Raw genomic sequence first — 19,231 nt, forward strand, 5'->3', positions numbered from 1 at the left:
CTGTTAGCAATATAACTTCCTCACACTAGAAATTTGGAGTTCTGAGTTCTTGTGGAGCAGATATCAATGACAGAATTGTCATTATCATTATAGCAATAAGACACATCCCGAGCTGCTTTCCTGTAGGTTGGAAGAATCAGACTGAAACAGTGGGAATTAGGCCTTAACCACAAAGCTATGTGGGGCTAGTAGGCTGTGACCATCTAAGAGCCAGAGCTCCCAGCTTCTCTGATGAACTTCCCTCTGGTTTCCCCTCCCACAGACTCCGCCCTCTGCCTATTTACATCTGAAGCAGGCACCTAGGCGGCTGTTACTCACTCCAGACGCCAAGATCCTCATCTTATCTTCTGTGGCAGGGAACACTCTGGCCTCTGTGAACAAGACCAAGTAGGTATGTGTCTGGAGAAAGTGGGGAGTGTGAACGGGGATGGGTGTAAACAGATTAGAGATGAGGAGCTGTGGGGGTGAAGCGGTTGAAGAGACTAGGCAAGATGAAGGGATTTGTAATCAATGAGATGAGTTATCTGAGCTATTCAAAGGAGATAAAGTGGAAATTGGGCGCAAATCTTTGGAAGGGTGGAAAGGATCTGAATATATTTTTTGTTAAAAGGGCAAAGGGAAAAATAATCTGTAACGTCGTTTTGTAATTTGTAGCTTAGTCCTTTTGGGGAGACAGCAGAATTTGAGCTTTGGGGCAAAGTTCCACAAATACGTGAAACTATTTTGTGAACTTCTCATTCAATAGTAACCACTCTACTACGTAAAGGCCAATAATTTTGCAATGATAGATGACCAGCAGGAGCCATGCAAGTTAATAAACACTGGGAAAAGGGGCTCTGGGCCAGTTACCGTGCCAAATGTGAAATTTCAAAATCGTCAATCATAGGATTTGGGAGCTAAAAGGGAATTTGACTCCCTCTAATCTAGAGCGGGCAAAACCAACCATACTTCCCTGGCTATGTTTTATATATGAAGGGGTTCAGGCAGGGCCTGCTGTGGCCATTGGCCCAGTCTTCATGACCTCTTAAGGTTCGCCTTGGATCAGCCAGCTTGAGGAACTGTGGTACCTGGTCAGGGCCCTGGAGGATTTGAGTCTGTGACCACTGGTCAGCCAAGAAACCTCATTTTACCAGACAGGAAGGGAGAAGTCTCTCATAACCTGTGAGTGAAACAATTAACTCCCCATGAACAATGGAGTGAATGAGGGGGTGAATGAGTTAAGGTAGGAGGCTCGAGGAGAATTTGTTCAGGCCCGTTAGAATAGAAAAAAAAAAATTGTATAATTTTTGGCGTTCTCATCATGGCCCAGCAGAAACGAATCTGACTAGGAACCATGAGGTTTTTGGGTTCTATCCCTGGCCTCGCTCAGTGGGTTAAGGATCTGGCGTTGCCATGAGCTGTGGTGTAGGTCATAGACGCGGTTCGGATCTGGCTTTGCTGAAGGCTGGCGGCTACAGCTCTGATTCGACCCCTAGCTTGGGAACCTCCATATGCTGTGGGTTCGGCCCTAAAAAAAAAAAAAAAAAAAGGCAAAAAAGAAGTTTTACAATTTTAGATCGGTGCTGTATTATTTTTTTCCTAGAGCAGTTCAACAGAAACTCTCTTCAATTCCAACAATTTTATGAGGTAGATTTTACAAATAAAACTATTCCCACTTTACAGATTAAAAATGGAGGCAAAGTGCTTTAATTTAACACTGATATCTTGATTCACAAAATCCTCCAAAACCGGCAATGTGTTATAAAGTCCGTCTGATAAGCAGGCTTCATAAATCATGAAAGCAGGAAACTCAGCATCCTGCAGTTTAATAGCAGTGACTCCATCAAGTGTTTTTGTTCCTGGGACTCCTAGGATAAGCTTTCCAGCAAATTATAAAGGTAGTCAAGACCTCTCCTTTCCTCTTTTCCCCCTTCTCTTTACATCCCAGAAACTTCTTTTTCATTTTCTTAATACGTCTCTTTTCCAAAACAAGAAAATCTATTCCTAGTTTTTTCTTAGTCCTTTAAAATTGTGGATTGTACCGATTCATAAACTGATTACATTGTAGCATGAGTGCATTTCCATGTTTGTGCTACTCTGGCCAGTTATTTGCATTTGAAGACTTTATTGCTCTCAGTTTAAAGGATTAAGACTCCTGTGAGATGTTTACTTTGGGTGAAGGGTGGGAATCAGGAAGGGACTCTCACTCTCAAGTCTCTGAAACTGTACCTGATTTTCCTTTCAGAAACAGAATGAAAGTCCCCTTCCTCCCTTCTCTCCCTTTTCTGAGAAAGAAGAGTTGGGGCATGCGAATGACAGGAAAAGGTGCTGGTTGGAGAGTCATAGTTCCCCCAAAGCTGCTGAACAGGACCCCATCTTCACTGTGAGGGATTAACCTTTCCGCCTTTTTTTTTTTTCATGTTTCGCTTTCTCTTATTTACTACTGTCCTAAATTAATATTCACTAGAATTTTCCCAGAGTAACTATGCTTCTTTCTTTTTTTCTTTCTTTGTTCTTTCCCTCCCTCCTTCCTCAGCCACAGCAAATGATCTGAGCTGAGTCTTCGATTTACATAACAGCTCACGGCAACCTGGATCCTTAACCGATTGAGCAAGGCCAGGGATTGAACCTGAGTCCTCATGGATGCTAGTGGGGTTCGTTAACCGCTGAGCCACGACAGGAACTCCTACACTCCTTTCTTCAAGTTCTAGAAAACATCCTTAAGTCTCCTGTGGTTCCACTCTGTGCTGCCAAGGTTTCTGTGACAAAGAGATAGTGTAGATAAGGGACTAGGACTTTCCTGGCTATCCAAAGCACAACTGCTCTCAGGGGCTCATGTACCAAAGGCAATGAATTTAACAATAACCAATACACTTGTATTAAGCATTTATTTACTGAAACATTGTAAGCATAGTACAGAGAACTCCTGTGCACCCTATACCCAGATTCACCAGTTTTTTTAACATTTGCCACATTTGTTGTATCATTCTTTCTCTTCTTTCCCTCCTTCACGCAGCCCTGCTACTGCTTTACTATTTTTCTTTTTTTGAGCCATTGAGAACAGGTGGCAAATAGCATGCTCCTTCAGTGTGTATTTCCTAAGAACAGGGGTATTCTTTTACATAACCACAATATAGTTGACACATTCCAGAAATTTAATATTGATAAAATAATTTTATTTAATATACAGTCTATATTCGAGTCTTGTCCATTGTCCAAATAATATTTCTCCCACCATATAAGATCTTATCATGTTTCTAGCCTCCTTTAATCTGGAATAGTTCCTCAGTCTGTTTTTTTTTTGTTTTTTTGTTTTTTTGTTTTTTGTCTTTTGTCTTTTTGTTGTTGTTGTTGCTATTTCTTGGGCCGCTCCCGCAGCATATGGAGGTTCCCAGGCTAGGGGTTGAATCGGAGCTGTAGCCGCCAGCCTACGCCAGAGCCACAGCAACTCGGGATCCGAGCCGCGTCTGCAACCTACACCACAGCTCACGGCAACACCGGATCGTTAACCCACTGAGCAAGGGCAGGGACCGAACCCACAACCTCATGGTTCCTAGTCGGATTCGTTAACCACTGCGCCACGACGGGAACTCCTAGTTCTTCCTTTTTAAAGTTATGGTAAAATATAATATACAATTTATCATCTTAACCATTTTTAAGTATATAATTTAGTAGTGTTACATACATTCACATTGTTGTGCAACCATCACCCTCATCCATCTCCATAAGTCTGTCATCTTATAAAACTGAAACCCAATAACTATTAAATAACAACACCCTTTTCTCCTCCCCTGAGTCCCTGGTAACCACCACTATACTCTGTCTTTATGATTTTTGTCTACTGTAGTTCCTCTTAGTGGAATCATATGGTATTTACTTTTTGTGACTAGCTTATTTAACTCAGCATAATATCATCAAGGTTGTTTCATATTGCAGAATTTCTTTCCTTTTTAAAGCTGAGTACTAGTCCACTGTGTGTATGTGTGTACCATATTTTGCTTATCTGTTCACCCATTGATGGATACTTGCATTGCTTCCAAGTTTTAGCTATTGTGAATAATACTGTTATTTTCCAGACTTTGGTTTCAATTCTTTTGAGTATACACTCAGGAGTATAATTGCTAGGAGATCCCATGTGTCTCAGAGGTAATGAATCTGACTAGCATCCATGAGGACACAGGTTTGATCCCTGGCCTCACTCAGTGAGTTAAAGATCCAGCGTTGCTATGAGCTGTGGTGTAGGTTGCAGACACAGCTCAGATCCTCTGTTGCTGTGGCTGTGGCATAGGCTGGCAGCTGCAGCTCTGATTTGACCCCTAGTCTGGGAACTTCCCTAGGTTGTGTGCGTGGCCCTAAAAAGACCAAAAAAAAAAAAAAAAAAAAAAAGTGGAATTGCTAAATCATACGGTAATTCTATTTTTATTTGTTTGAGAAACTGGGATAGTGCTTTTTACAGGGGCTAAGCCATTTTACCTTCCCGCCAACAGTGCACAAGTTTCCAATTTTTCTACATCTTCACCAAAACCTGTTGTTCTTTCTCTCTTTTTATGGCTGCACCTGTGGCATTTGGAAGTTCCTGGGCTAGGGATGGAATCTGAGCTGCAGCTGTAACCTACCCCCCACCTGCAGCAATGCTAAATCCTTTAACCCACTGTATTGGGCCAGGGATCAAACCCACGTCTCTGCCGTGACCTGAGCCACTGCAGTTGGATTCTTAACCCTCTGTGCCACAGGGGGAATGCCTGCTTTCTCTTTTTTTGATAGCAGTCATCCTAATGGGTGTGAGGTGATATCTTGTAGTTTCGATTTGCATTTCCCTAATTATTTTTGACATTGAGCATCTTTTCATGTGCTTATAGGCCATTTGCGTATCTTTGGAGAAATGTCCATTAAGGTCTTTGCCTGTTTTTGAACTGGGTTGTTTGATTTTTTTATTCTTGTTGAGTTTTAGGAATTTTCTATATATTTGGGATATTAATCTGTTATCAGATATATGGTTTACAAATATTTTCTCCTACTCTGTGGGTTGCCTTTTTACTCTTTAGGTAGTATCTTTTGATACACGAAATTTTAAAAATTTTCATGAAGTCCAGTTTCTCTGTTTTTTCTTTTGGAACCTGTGTCTTTGGTGTCAAAATCTTAAATGTTCTGAATCTGATTGGTACAGTTAATGAGTGCACATTGTGCCATTCTCACTATGTATATAGAATTTTTTCTGCCTCTTTCGCCCTTCTGGGTTCCTGACCTGCTTCGCCCACTCTGGGTCATCACTCTCTGGTGACAAGGTCTGTCTCCCCACTTGGTTTTGAAGTGAAGGAACAGCCTGGGCTCTCTGTTGCCACCTTGTCCTCATCATCACCCAGCACAGTGTGTCAAATAGATGAACCTCTGGGAGTTCCCGTCATGGCTCAGTGGTTAGCAAACCTGACTAGCATCCATGAGGACTTGGGTTCCATCCCTGGCTTCGTTCAGTGGGTTAAGGATCTAGTGTTGCCGTGAGCTATGGTGTAGGTCGCCGATGACTCAGATCCTGCGTGGCTGTGGCTGTGGCTGTGGCCAGTGGCTACAGCTCTGATTGGACCCCTAGCCTGGCAACCTCCATATGCCATGGGTGTGGCCTTTAAAAGACAAAAAAGACCAAAAAAAAAAGATGAACCTGTGAAGAGTACATTCATTGTGTAGAGACGTCATCATGTCAGTTTAAAAGAAAATACTAAAAGTTGTGTATCAGCTTTCTACATTGGACCAGACTTAGGATAACTGCATTTTATTATTAATAGCTGTGATTAGTAGTAACAACACCAAATAAAAACTTCATCATGACAAGCCATGAAATTATTTGCTTTTCTCTAAATCCTCTGACCCTTCAGTCATACTCCCTCCACTCATGCTCCCCCTCCAGTCATATTCTTTCCATCTCTCCTCCATTTCTAGCTCTTCATCAATTACTCTTTCCTCTCCTCCTTAAGTGGAAGATTTAAACAACATAATGAACCAACAAGATCTAACAGACTTACATGGAACACTCTGTCCAACAACAGCAGAACACACATCCTTGTCAAGTGCACAGGGGACATCTTTCACAGTAGATGAGATGTAAGGCTGCAATTCATGTCTCAATAAATTTAAAATTTAGATATCATGCAAAGTATCTTCTTTGACTACAAATTCTTCCTTCCTTTCTTTCTTTGTCTTTTTAGGGCCGCACTTGTGGCATATGGAGGTTCCCAGGCTAGGCGTCAAATCAGAGCGGTAGCTGCCAGCCTGCTCCACAGCCACAGCAACTTGGGATTTGAGCCACATCTGCGACTTACTCTACAGCTCACTGGCAATGCTGGATCCTTAACCCACTAAGTGAGGCCGGGAATCAAATCTGCGTCCTCTTGGATGCTAGTCAGATTCGTTTCTACTGAGCCATGTATTTTGTCTTTTCTTTAATTGAATCTGGGTTTTGAATCACAGTTAGAAGTCCTTTCTCTATGCCCATATTGCAGTGAAATTCACCCATGTTTTCTTCTTGTATTACTATGTTTTCATTTGTACATTTAGATTCCTGATCCATTTAAAGTTTATTCTTGTATATGTTGTGAAGAAAGGATCTATCATATTTTTCTAAATGGCTTTCCAGTTATATTAAAATATCAAAAGTCCTCTTTTTTCCTTCAGTGATTTGAAAAGTCATCTTTATCATTCACTATATTTCCATATGGACTTGGAACTATTCTGGATTTTTCCTTTTATTCCTTTGGTCACTCTAATTCATGTGCCAGCATCATGTTGTTTTAAGAATAGGGGCTTTTTTGTATGTTTTACTTTTCTGGTAGGACTAGTTCCTTCACTTTTCCCCCACAATAAGTCTCCTTTTCAGATTTTTCTAGCTATTGTTGTGTATTTACTTTTCTATCTGAACTTCAGTTTCAACCTGTCTAGCTTGTGGGGTAGAGGATGGAGGAGTTTGTTAGTAATTTTATTGGGATCATGTTAAATTGATAAGTTAGGAAAAATATATTTTGATGACTATTAGATATTCTAACCATGAGCAAAGGAAATATTTCCTTTTGATAAAGTTTTCTTTTGTTAAACAAGATATGTTTGAGGTAAGTATATTTAAGAAAATCTGGGAGTCCCAATGTGGAAGAGTGGCTTAGGTTACTGCAGAGGTGTGGGGTTCAATCCCTGGCCAGGCACAGGGGTTAAAGGATCCAGCATTGCCATAGCTGTGGCATAGGTCATAGCTGCAGCTCACATTTAATCCCTGGCCTAGGAACCTCCACATGCCATGGGTGCAGCCATTAAAAACAAGGAAACAAACAAACAAACATAACTGAATCAGAATCACTTCCATCAGACAGATTAAAAAACAAGAAATCTATCTTGCTTTCTTTCCAACAGAGGTACGTGGCAATTTAAAAACGATAGAGGAGTTCCTGTTGTGGCACAGCAGAAACAAATCCGATTAGTATCCATGAGGATGAGGGTTTGATCCCCAGCCTCATACCTGAGGCCCAAAAACAATAGAAACACGCTGCTCTATTACCTTTAATTGTGTTCAGGAGCTGTAGGCATCTTAGTCTGCAGCATTCAAGTTTCTTATGTGCCATTTCCTTGGGTATGATCTAGGTAAATATCTAGGTAGTAAGTCTAATAATAATAGACTTATTACCTAATTAAATAAGTCTAATTACTCTAAGACTGTTTTTTTTCTTTTTAAAGGGATCTTGGATCTGAACGCTATCGACTCCCTTTCTCCCAAAAGACATAAGCTCAAACATTTTAAATATGGGAAGAGAGAGCAGAGATTCTGTGAGGCTGATTCTTAGATGCTAGTTTTGAACGCTCGCACTATGGATTATATATTATAAGCTTACACCTAAACCTGGTAGGCAGTATTCAGCGTCAGTCATTGACATTAATTCATATTACTCATGCTCTCCCATTTCTCCTGAGGGATTTGTAGTTCAACATAATTTGGTTCTGAGCAGAGTTTAATTTGGTATGTAAAACCCAAGAAGATCACAATGCTGTTCTTGTGAAAGTAGTAAGATAGTAAGTACCTACCTTCTTCCTTAACTGGCTGTTAATCTAAGCTATGCTAAGAATCTAAACTTTAGGATTTATACAGTGAGAATAAAGTACTTGATGCCACATCCATACATATTCTGAGCATTAAGGAAGAGAGGGTGAAATCTGGGGAGCCCCTTGTCTAGGTTTAATCTCTTTCAGGTTTGGAAATCCCACTCTAGAGTGGACTATTCTAGCAGTCCCAGGTGAGATGGCAAATAACAATAGTTGCTGTCACTAGCATCCTTCAGATTCTCACAGATACTAAATCTAAGTGCTACAGTAGAGGCAAGAGTAAGACAGCTGTAGAATCTGGGTCATGGTGGTCCTCTAGAGGCTAACCTAGGGACATTTCCACTTGATAGCACATATTAAGGACTTGGACAGAATGCCTGATGGGGAGATGAAGCTGGAAAGGGAGATAGGCAGGGACAGATGGGCAAAGGACTTTTTTTTTTCTTTTTAGGGCTGCACCTGCTGCATATGGAGATTCCTAGGCTAGGAATCTAATTGGAGCTACAGCTGCTAGCCTACGCCACAGCCACAGCAATGCCAGATCTGAGCCGCATCTGTGACCTACACCACAGCTCAAGGCAACACTGGATCTTTAACCCACTGAACTAGGCCAGGGATCAAACCTGAAATCTCATGGTTCCTAGTTGGATTCACTTCTGCTATGCCACGATGGAAAATCCTTTTAAACTTTTTTTTTTAATGCCCACACCTGCAGGCTAGGGATCGAATTGGAGCTGCAGTTGCAGCCTACACCACAGCCATAGCAGCACTGGATTTGAGCCTCATCTGTGACCTATGCCATAGCTTATGGCAATGCTGGGTCTTTAACCCACTGAGTGAGGCCATGGATCAGACCCATATCCTCTTGGACACTGTGTCAGGTTCTTAACCCATTGAGCCACATGGGAATTCCAAAAAGGCCTTATATATTACCAGACAATTTCATTTTTTTTTTTTCTGGCCATGCCCAAGGCACATGGAAGTTCCTGGGCCAGGGACTGAACATGCGCCACAGCAGCAACCCAAGTTGCTGTGTTGACAATGCCAGATCCTTAACCTGCTGCACCACAAGGGAATTCCCCAGGCAGTTTTAATTTTATTCTGAGTCAAAGGGAACCACTTAAATGGAAAGACATGATCAGACCTGCTTTGGGGGGTGAATCACTCTAGCTGTTCTAGAGTGGAACTGGGGCTGGAGAGGACCTCTGAGGCAAGAAAACTCATTTGGATGCAACATTGAGGGCCTTAAAGGGCAGTGGCAGGTGTGAGTTAGGACTGAAAGGATTTGGGGGTTGCACTAGGAGGACCTGTAGGAGAAAATGTCCTGATAAAAAGGTAGAAAGGAGAGACCCCAGCCATGATGACTAAGCAAAGTCCAGCCAACTGCCCCAACCACCCCTTCCCCACACATCTGCTTCTGTAAACTTGCTTCCGCATCTACTGCCTTGCCTGACCTCACTCCAGTCCGCCAAGCATGGACCCAGAAGAACTAGCCCATAAAAGCCTTGTGAAACCCTTCTTTGGGGCTCAGACTCCAGAGAGTGATCTCCTCTGAGCCTGCTGGCATAATAAACCTGAGTTCTCCAATTCTCCAGTGCTCACTTGGTTTCTCGCCGGGTAAGAGAGCTGATACACTAAAGCCACAGAGCTGCTGGAGCTGGTACACTATAGCCACAGGGTGGTCGCTAGAGCTGATACACTGCAGCCGTGGGGCTGCTGGGCAGCTGCAGTAACATTGTCACCTAGGATGGCTGGGGGTGTTGGACCTCGGAGATCACACCCTGTGAGTTCCATTCTCCCTAGCCAAATGATCTCCCTCAGGGACATTTTTCCGTCTCAAGCCTGACTGCAAAAGGAATAAAATGTTCTTCATTCCCAAGTGCCATCAGGGTGAAGGCACAGACAAGAAAGAAAAAATGGGACTTATAGGTGTTCCCGAATGGCAAGGTGGTAGTCATATTGTAATATGAAAATATATCAGGTCAACACACTATATACCTGAAATTCATACAATGTTATATGTAAGCTATATCTCAATAAGAACTTAAAACATGACATGTTCTGACGGTTAGGAGGCCAGCATTGTCACTGTATTCGGTGATTTCTGAGCCACATTCTCATTGATACAATGCTGGGGCCTGTTTGTGCTAACAGTGCATTTGGGTAGTTTGCTTTTGCTTTCAAAATACTTCTGTTTTCATTCTCTTTTTTACTCATCCAAGAATAACTTTCTTATTTTTTCCACTGGGTCAACTGCCAGTTTGTTTTGGACCATATTAAAACCATTTTCCAAATGGTTTTTGCCATGGTTTAAGTTTCCCAAAACACTACCACTTCTGCAGTTTTGACCAATTTTATTTATTTTACTTAGTGAGTAATAACATACATATAGCAAATATATAAAGTGCACTCATAAGCATATAGTTTGAATTTTTACATATGTATATCTGAAGAACCACCCTTGAGTAAACTATAGACTATTTCCTGCACCTTATGAAATTCTCTTGTACACTTTTCACATTTTTCCCTGAAGGATTAATCACTATTCTGACTTCTGGAAACTTCTTTTAGTTTTGCTTGTTCTTAAACTGCATATAAATGGAGTCACATACTAGAACTCTTGTGTCTGGCTTCTTTCACACAACATAGTATCTGTGAGATTTCTCTATCTTGTGTTGCAGCCATTTTTTTTTTTTAATTGTGGGTAGTATTCCATTACCTAAATTATCACAATTTATCTGTGATGAATATGTTGTCTGATTTTTTGGATATTATGAATAAAGCTGCTCTGAATATAATGTACAAATGAGAGGGCATATGGATTTTTTTCTTGTGGGGATAAAAAGTAGAATCTCCCATATGAAGGTTTAGGAACTGCCATAGGCTTCTGCCAGGCAGTGGGTTTGGAAATCACTGAATTACATGGGACGCGCATGTATGACACTGCACTCTGTCATTGTGCGCCATCTTCAGTGATACTGTTCTGTATTGTTGATGCTCTTAAGTATATATGTTGATCTTCCTTTTTTTTTTATCTGTGATGAATATGTTGTCTGATTTTTTGGATATTATGAATAAAGCTGCTCTGAATATAATGTACAAATGAGAGGGCATATGGATTTTTTTCTTGTGGGGATAAAAAGTAGAATTGCTGTATCATATTTAATTCTAATTGAAACTAACTGATGATTTTCCAAAGAGATTGTACTATTTTGCAACTGCCACCAGCAATATATGGGACTTATATCCTTGAAAACACTTGATATTGTCAGTCTTCTAATTCTTGGCCTTTCTGGGGAGGAAAGAGTGGTCTCTAATTGTGCTTTTAATTTGCATTCCCTGATGAGTCATATAAATCCCTATTGAAATTTATTTCTCATTTATTGCCCATTTAGAATCCTCATTGTTCAAGTTTCTGTTCAAGTCTTGTGCCCACTTTGTGGGTTGAATTGGTTATCTTTTTCTGATTGCTTTGTAGGAGTCTTTTTTTTTTTTAAGGTGGCTCTGAATCCTTTGTCAGATATATGCATTGCAAATATCTTCTCTTGTGACTTGCAAGCAAATTTATTTATAAGCAAATGGAATTATATGATTAGAATGGTAGTTTTAATCTTTTTAACCTTTTTTGCCCTTGAACCCGTTTGCAAGTATGCCTAAGAAGCCTATAAACTCCTAATGTAATAATTTTAAATGAATAAATTAAAATACTTAAGAATTAAAAGGAATCTGGGGTTCCTGTCATGGTGCAGTGGAAACGAATCCAACTAGGAACCATGAGGTTGCAGGTTTGATCCCTGGCCTCGATCAGTGGGTTAAGGATCCGGTGTTGCCCTGAGCTGTGGTGTAGGGTCGCAGGGTTCCACATTGCTGTGTCTGTGGTGTAGGCTGGCAGCTACAGCTCCAATTCAACCCCTAGCTTGGGAACCTCCATAGGCTATGGGTGCGGCCCTGAAAAGCCAAAAAAAAAAAAAAAAGAATTAAAGGAATCTAATAATGTTGAAATACAAAATATTTAAATACATATTTTTTTGGCTGTGTCCATAGCATGTGGAAGTTCCTGTACTAGGGATCATATTCATGCCACAGTAGTGATCCAACTGCTGCAGTGACAACACTGAATACTTAACCTGCTGCAAAATGTTTCTTGCTTATGATGTTTGCTCCATGATTGGTACATAAAAAAGATCTAGCAGTAGATCTAATAATGATCATAATTTCAAAGTAAAAATGACTGTAAATAATATCTTGAGATAGATGTTTTGACTTGAATGTACTGTGAAAATATCTGTAATTTCTATTGATGAGAGTCATGGGTTCTATCACTATTATGCTTTGTTGCTTACATTTATAATTGAAAGAAATACTACATTTCAGCTAGATATTAGTGAAAATTAAAATGTTCTTTTCTCACAAAGTTCCAAGGCAGGAACTTTGCCTTATACACGTGAAAACTCTATGTGTGTATCCCAGATGAAGATTGCCTGTGGACAGAGGATGCCCCAGGTGAAAGGATAGATTAGAAGAAGGCATGAGCTGGTGGCAGGGAGGCCATGTCAATGGTCCAGACACATTTGAATGAAGGCTGTGGTAGTGGGGTTGAGGGCAGTGGCTGGTACTCAGAAACAGAATTGATGTGTTTGTGTTGGGAGTAGGTGCGGAAATGCCTGGTGAAACAGGAGAAAGTCCTGACCAGAGTTCACTGAGGCTCTGAGTTTAGGTAAGAGGGTTGTCGCGGTCCCAAGCCACACTAGCCCTTACCTGGATTATAGTAATAGCCTAGTAACTGGCTCGCAGTGTCTGTCCTTAACCACTGTATATAGTCTGATTTCAACAGAGCAGTCAAAGTGGACTTTTAAAACATAAGATTACACAATGTTTCTGTTCAAAGCCCTGCAACAAGCCTCAGTGCCCCATAAGATCTGGACCTCTGTCCTCTCTCCAACTTGTCTTCGGCTGTCTCCACCACCCCTCTCCCTCCCTCCCCCATTCACTGGTTTTCTGCTGCAGTTGCTCTTTTCAAACATACAAGGGAAAGTTTCTGCCTCGGGCCTTTGCACTGACTCTTCTTCAGTCTGGAACAGTCTTCCTTTAGGTAGCCACATGCTAACTCCCTTAACTCCAAGTTTAGGGCAAACCTCTTCAAGGGAGGTTTGCTAAGCTCCCTTAACGTCCTTCAAATCACAGCAATGAAGCCCACTCTGATGATATTTCACTCTATTTGAAATAGCCTGCCCATAACTGAGCAGGACCCCATGGGGCCTTCCTGGGATAGAGCCCTCCCCCATATTCTCTTCTTTAGCTCCTCTCTGAAGTACCTAGATAGTTGTATTTGATGCATATTTCCTGAGTTTTTCAGATGCTAAAACCCCTCACCAAATGGAAGGAATTAACTGCTTGATTATCATGAACACTTAGCTCCCAGACCTACTGGTGCCGAAGGATTGATAAATGTTAACTCTTGTGACACCACCTTGTTACCTCATCATCAACCAATTAGAGAATTGTATAGGAGCTGATCACAGAGCCTAGGACGCCCCTCCCTTACATGGCCCTTAAAAATGCTTTGCCAAACCCTTCAGGGAGTTTGGGATTTCTGAGCATGAGCCACCCTTTCTCTTTGTATAACATACTTTGCTTTACCACAACCCAGTGTGGTATAGCCCAGTGGCTATAGCTCTGATCTGGCCCCTAGCCTGGGAACTTCCATATGCTACAGGTATGGCCCTAACCAAAAAAAAAAAAAAAAAAAAAGTTAAAAAAAAATGTACTCTGTTGGAGGTTTGAGTGTGAAATACAAAGAGACTGACGTGAAAAGTTGCAAAATTCTACGGTATATTTTTGACAAAAATGTATCAAAGTGGTCACATTATATAGTACACATAATTTAGAGAACTCACCTAGGGTCTTTGAACAAAAGAAAGGAGAGCTAGGTAGAAAGAGAAGAAAATGATTTAACTAGTTCAGGCACTCCTATCTGCCATTCCCCTCAATTAATACCATTTTCTATGTGAGCCGGAGAAGCGAGAAGGCTTGAAGCGACAATTCCATTACTTGGTATTAGTTTTCACAAGCTCTTTGTGTAAGCATTTCACTGTGTCAAGAGTAATTCGAGTGTTTCATGTAAACCTTTGTACTCAGTTTGCCAAATTCCATTTAAAAATCTTTTAGAGATTTTGATTGAGGTTGTGTTTAATTTATAGACTGAGAAATCTTTGTATTTGTTTTCTTTCTTTTTTTCTTTTTTTTTTTTTTTTTTTGTCTTTTTGCCTTTTTCTAGGGCCGCTCTCTCACAGCATATGGAGATTCCCAAGCTAGGGGTCCAGTCGGAGCTGTAGCCACTGGCCTACGCCAGAGCCACAGTAACGCGGGATTCGAGCAGGGTCTGCAATGCCAGATCCTTAACCCCCTGAGCAAGGGCAGGGATCGAACCCACAACTTCATGGTTCCTAGTCAGATTCGTTAACCCCTGCGCCACGACGGGAACTCCTATTTTCATTTTTATTTTATGGGTAATTTGTAGTGATTATAGGAAAGCCAGAAAATACATACCATAAACATAAAGAAGATAAAAATCACCTATATAGATTGATAGATTGGGTAATCTTATCTTTAAACACTGAGTCTTCCTATCCAGAAACATGGTCTGTCTTTCCAGCTACTTAAGCCTTTTTTTGTTTGTTTTTTCGTTCTGTTTAGGGCTGCAACTGTAGCATATGGAAGTTCTCAGGCTAGGGGTCAAATTGGAGCTACAGCTGCTGGCCTACACTACAGCCACAACAACATCGGATTTGAGCTGCATCTGTGACCTAACACCACAGCTCAGGACCACATAGGAGCCTTAACCCACTGAGCGAGGCCAGGGATCAAACCCACTTCCTCATGGATACTAGTTGGATTTGTTTCCGCTGCGCCACAATGGGAATTCCCTGTTATCTTTTTTTAGAACTAGATCTTTGACTATTCTATTTCTTAGATGATGATTAGACTAGTCAAGTCCTCTACCAATTTTTGGTTCCATATTATGGCTTAAATATAATTATCCACTTCATATTAACTTTACAATTAATTATATAAATTATAAAATTATATAAATTAGAGTTCCCTTTGTGGCTCAATGGTAATGAATCTGACTGTTATCCATGAGGATGCAGATTTGATCCTTGGTCCTGCTTAGTGGGTTAAAGATCTGGCATTGCGGTTTGCAGACATGGCTTGGATCTGATAAGCAGGTAGGCTGACAACTGCAGCTCCCATTGGACCCCTAAACTGGGAACTTCCATGTGCTGCAGGTGCAGCCCTACAAAAAAAAAAAATAATTAATTAAAAAATAAATCAAATTGTATAAATAAAACTTTTGGCAATTAAATTATCTTCTGTAGCTGTAATTACGTCATCTCTTGAATTTCTCACATTGTCTGTGTTCACTGTTTGGAGGGCTGCAGATTGTTTAAACCACAGCCTATTGAAGACAAAGAGGTAATTTCCATAGAGGAACCATAATGACTAGACTAAGTCTTATGTAGCAATTAGAAGTTCAGGGGTATAGGGATTTGAGTATCTTAGAAGATAAACATGAAAAAGTTTCAGTGGTAAAATATAACTAAGAGCATTTCAATCCATTGATGCACCAAGTAAAATAATGGAGTCTGAGAACCTATGAAGACCTTAACAGTTTTCTCCTCTCTGCTCTCATTGGGCCATCTTATCTCCACTGAGAAAGACATTCACTCTTAATTTTAGTCAGTCTAAGAAATACAGCATTAAAATTTTTTGCTTGACTATTGAGTTACCAGCAGGATGCATCAACGTCAATTCCTTGACATTTCAATTTCACCAAGCACCAGATTCCATCTTCTCCATTTTTCTTCAATCTAGTTTAATGAATCACCTATATCTTTATTTTCAGCCTTGTTATCTTGGGCAATCCATGCCATTAATTTTCAGTTTATCTTTTACTTAGGACGAAGAAAAATGTTCAGCCTTTTTACCTCAGGATTCACTTTCATTTAGAGGTGGCACATTGCCACTGTTGGAAAATGTTGGCATATAAATATCATCACTTTATTCTCTTCAGTTGATTTTTACAATCCTCTTCTTGCTACTCCGCTTCTGGCTCTACTGCCCAGGTGAAATTCTAGTTAATAGCTTATAGTTTTGTTAACCCTGATTTCTGTTGTTTGCTTTGTTTCAAATATGGTTAATCTTAGAAAGCTCCAAACTAAATGTTATTTGGATATAAATGTGGGTATCCTTAGACTAAAGTATTAACACAAGTATTAACACCATACCCTTATCAATGTAATATATTTAGAAAACCATTAATTTAAAGCAAAAGAAAGCAAATGTAGATTACAAGCTTCTGAGACATATTAAATTCAGTTTGTCCATAAAGTATGTATATATTAAGACCCAAGTAATCTAAGTGTTCCGGCCTAGATCATAGCACTGTACAGGCAGGAGTCATGTCAGTCTTGTTTACTACCAAATTCTTAATGCTGGTACACGACTGGTTACATAGTAAGTAATCAGTACATATTGCTGATTGAGTAGTTTTAATTGACATATGTAGGGACCCTAATTCAATATATATATATATTTTTTTTGTCTTTTTGCGTTTTCTTGAGCCACTCCCACGGCATATGGAGGTTCCTAGGCTAGGGGTCTAACGGGAGCTCTAGCCACCGGCCTACGCCAGAGCCACAGCAACGCGGGATCCGAGCCACGTCTGCGACCTACACCACAGCTCACGGCAACGCCAGATCCTTAAGCCACTAAGCAAGGCCAGGGATTGAACCCGCAACCTCGTGGTTCCTAGTTGGATTCGTTAACCACTGCGCCACGACGGGAACTCCCTAATTCAATAATTTATCTTAACATTTTCACTCATGATTGAAAGCAATGTAAAACTATGTTAGATGTTTTCAAGTTTCAAGTATCAGAGATCTTCACATTGCCTTTGTTATAGAGGTTTATTGTAAAGATTCATGGAACTGTAAAAGGAGAACTCCCCCCCCACAGAATCTCAACACATATTCAGCTGGTTAATCATTTCCATCCTTTGGGACTGGCAGCACCTCTAGCAGCCTAATTGCAGCTCTTGGCTTAATAATACTTAATGCTTTTTTAGGAGTTCCTGCCATGGCTCAGCGGTAAGAAACCCAACTATCCCAAGTATCCATGAGGATGCCAGTTTGATCCCTGACCTCTGTCAATGGGTTAAGGATCCGGCATTGCCATGATCTGTGGTGTAGATCACATACAAGCTCAGATCCTGTGTTGCTGTGGCTGTGGCATAGGCCCATGGATACAGCTCTGATTTGACCCCTATCCTCTGAACTTCCATATGCTGCAGGTGTGGCCCTAAAAAGACACACGCACAAAAGAATACTTAATGCTCTTTTAGAATTGTGTGTCTGTTGCCGCCTTTTCCATTGCTCACCATGAAGGTGGCCTCTGGGTTTGCTCAGCTGCTACTAATTTTACATGTTTGGAATAACATCACTACCCTCCCACCACCACCATCATAATGATTATGATTAGCCAGTCACTAGCCAATATAATGGTTCTCCAGCTGGGCTTAGAATCTAACACTGAGCCACTTTGCAGACCACATGCCAACTTATATAGGATTGTCTTCAGGTAAGATTTGATCCTTAGTTCAGTCACCTGTGGTCAAAAAGTATAGGGTCACATGGCAAAAAGGATGTCACAAATAAGGCAGGTATCCTGAGGCACTTGCATGGCCTAGTATTATCTCACTATTAAAAGCAGTAACTAGGGCCTGTCTAACTATCCAATATCTAACTATCCAAACAGCCCTGCTGGTTTGTTTTTGTTGATTTTTTTGACCATGACTGCAGCATGTAGAAGTTCCTAGGCCAGGGATCGAACCTGCATCACAGCTGTGACCAGAGCTGCTACAATGACAACACCAGATCCTTAACCTACTGAGCCACATAGGACCTCCACATTGGTCTTATTTTATATTTGTTTTACTACGTATTTGCTGTGTGGATTCCATTAACTAGACATGCCATCAATACCCAGTTATGTTGTGTTCTGATGAAGAGAAAGAAATGAGCCATGATTTCCTGAGAGAAAAATAGCAAGTACATAGCACACTGAAGAGACATTCAAAATATGGGCACTTATGAATAAGAACTGGGGAGGGTGTTTTTATTTTTTTGTTTTTCATATGTGACATTCCTATAAATCATAAAACATTTCTGAAGTACCTTGCTCTCACAAAAGCAATTTCTGTGAAATCTCTGCATGTTGGATTTTGCTGGTACACTTCATGAAATCATAGATAACGGTCTTTCTGGGATATAGCACAAATGATGTTGAATTCCCAAAATATAGGCTGATAGTAAATCTATCAGCTATTCTTAGAATTATGCCACACAGACCTGGTGTGAAGTAGTGATCTGCCCTGGCATGCTGAATTTCTCAGTTATGGGTTATTTTCTGAATACGTAAATGGTTCATTTGGGCCCAGGCTACTGCTGTCAATTTGTAAAAATTGTTCCTTCTTTTAAGGGTGACATGATTGTTAAAAGAATATTTCTCAGTCCTTACCTTTTTTTTTTTTTTTTTTTCTTTTTTTCTTTTTATGGACTGCACCTGCAACACATGGAACTTCCTGGGCTAGAAATTGAATCGGAGCTACAGCTGCTGACCTATGCCACAGCCACAGCCACAGCAATGCCAGATCAGAGCCGCGTCTGCAACCTACACCACAGCTCATGGCAATGCAGGATCCTTAACTCACTGAGTGAGGCTAGGGATCAAACCCACATCCTCATGGATACTAGTTGGTTCGTAACCCACTGAGCCACAACGGGAACTCTCTGTCTTTACCGTATTTGACTTCTCCACAACAGTCAACATTTATGAGCACCTTTCCTTCTTATACCCGTGATAGCTGCTGCTGCTTCTAGGGAGTAGCCACCATTTGGATGATGATGGTTTCTGAGTAAGATACATCTGTAGGACACCTCATCCCCAAGCTTCAGGATAGAATTTTCCTCTGCTTTCATAATGTCTGTCTAGATCATTACAGGTTTTTCAAACTTAATGTATCTAAACCAAATATGTTATACCCTGTTCCCCAACTCCTACCCCACACCTCAGTGGCCAATCTGATTTTCTCCTGTGTTTCCTATCTAAGAAGTAT

At 40.7% G+C, this 19,231-nt stretch overlaps 1 protein-coding gene across 1 annotated transcript in view; it reads left to right on the top strand.

The window, feature by feature from the left end:
* The window catches only part of FAM214A (family with sequence similarity 214 member A), a 130,611-nt gene continuing 111,657 nt past the window's right edge, over positions 278 to 19,231 (top strand). The window contains exon 1 of the mRNA XM_021095179.1: positions 278 to 391. The gene's annotated coding sequence lies outside the window, so the exon portion shown is untranslated. The remainder of the gene's footprint in view (positions 392 to 19,231) is intronic.

The sequence above is a fragment of the Sus scrofa genome, chromosome 1 (assembly GCF_000003025.6).
Source record: "Sus scrofa isolate TJ Tabasco breed Duroc chromosome 1, Sscrofa11.1, whole genome shotgun sequence".
NCBI lineage: Eukaryota > Metazoa > Chordata > Mammalia > Artiodactyla > Suidae > Sus > Sus scrofa.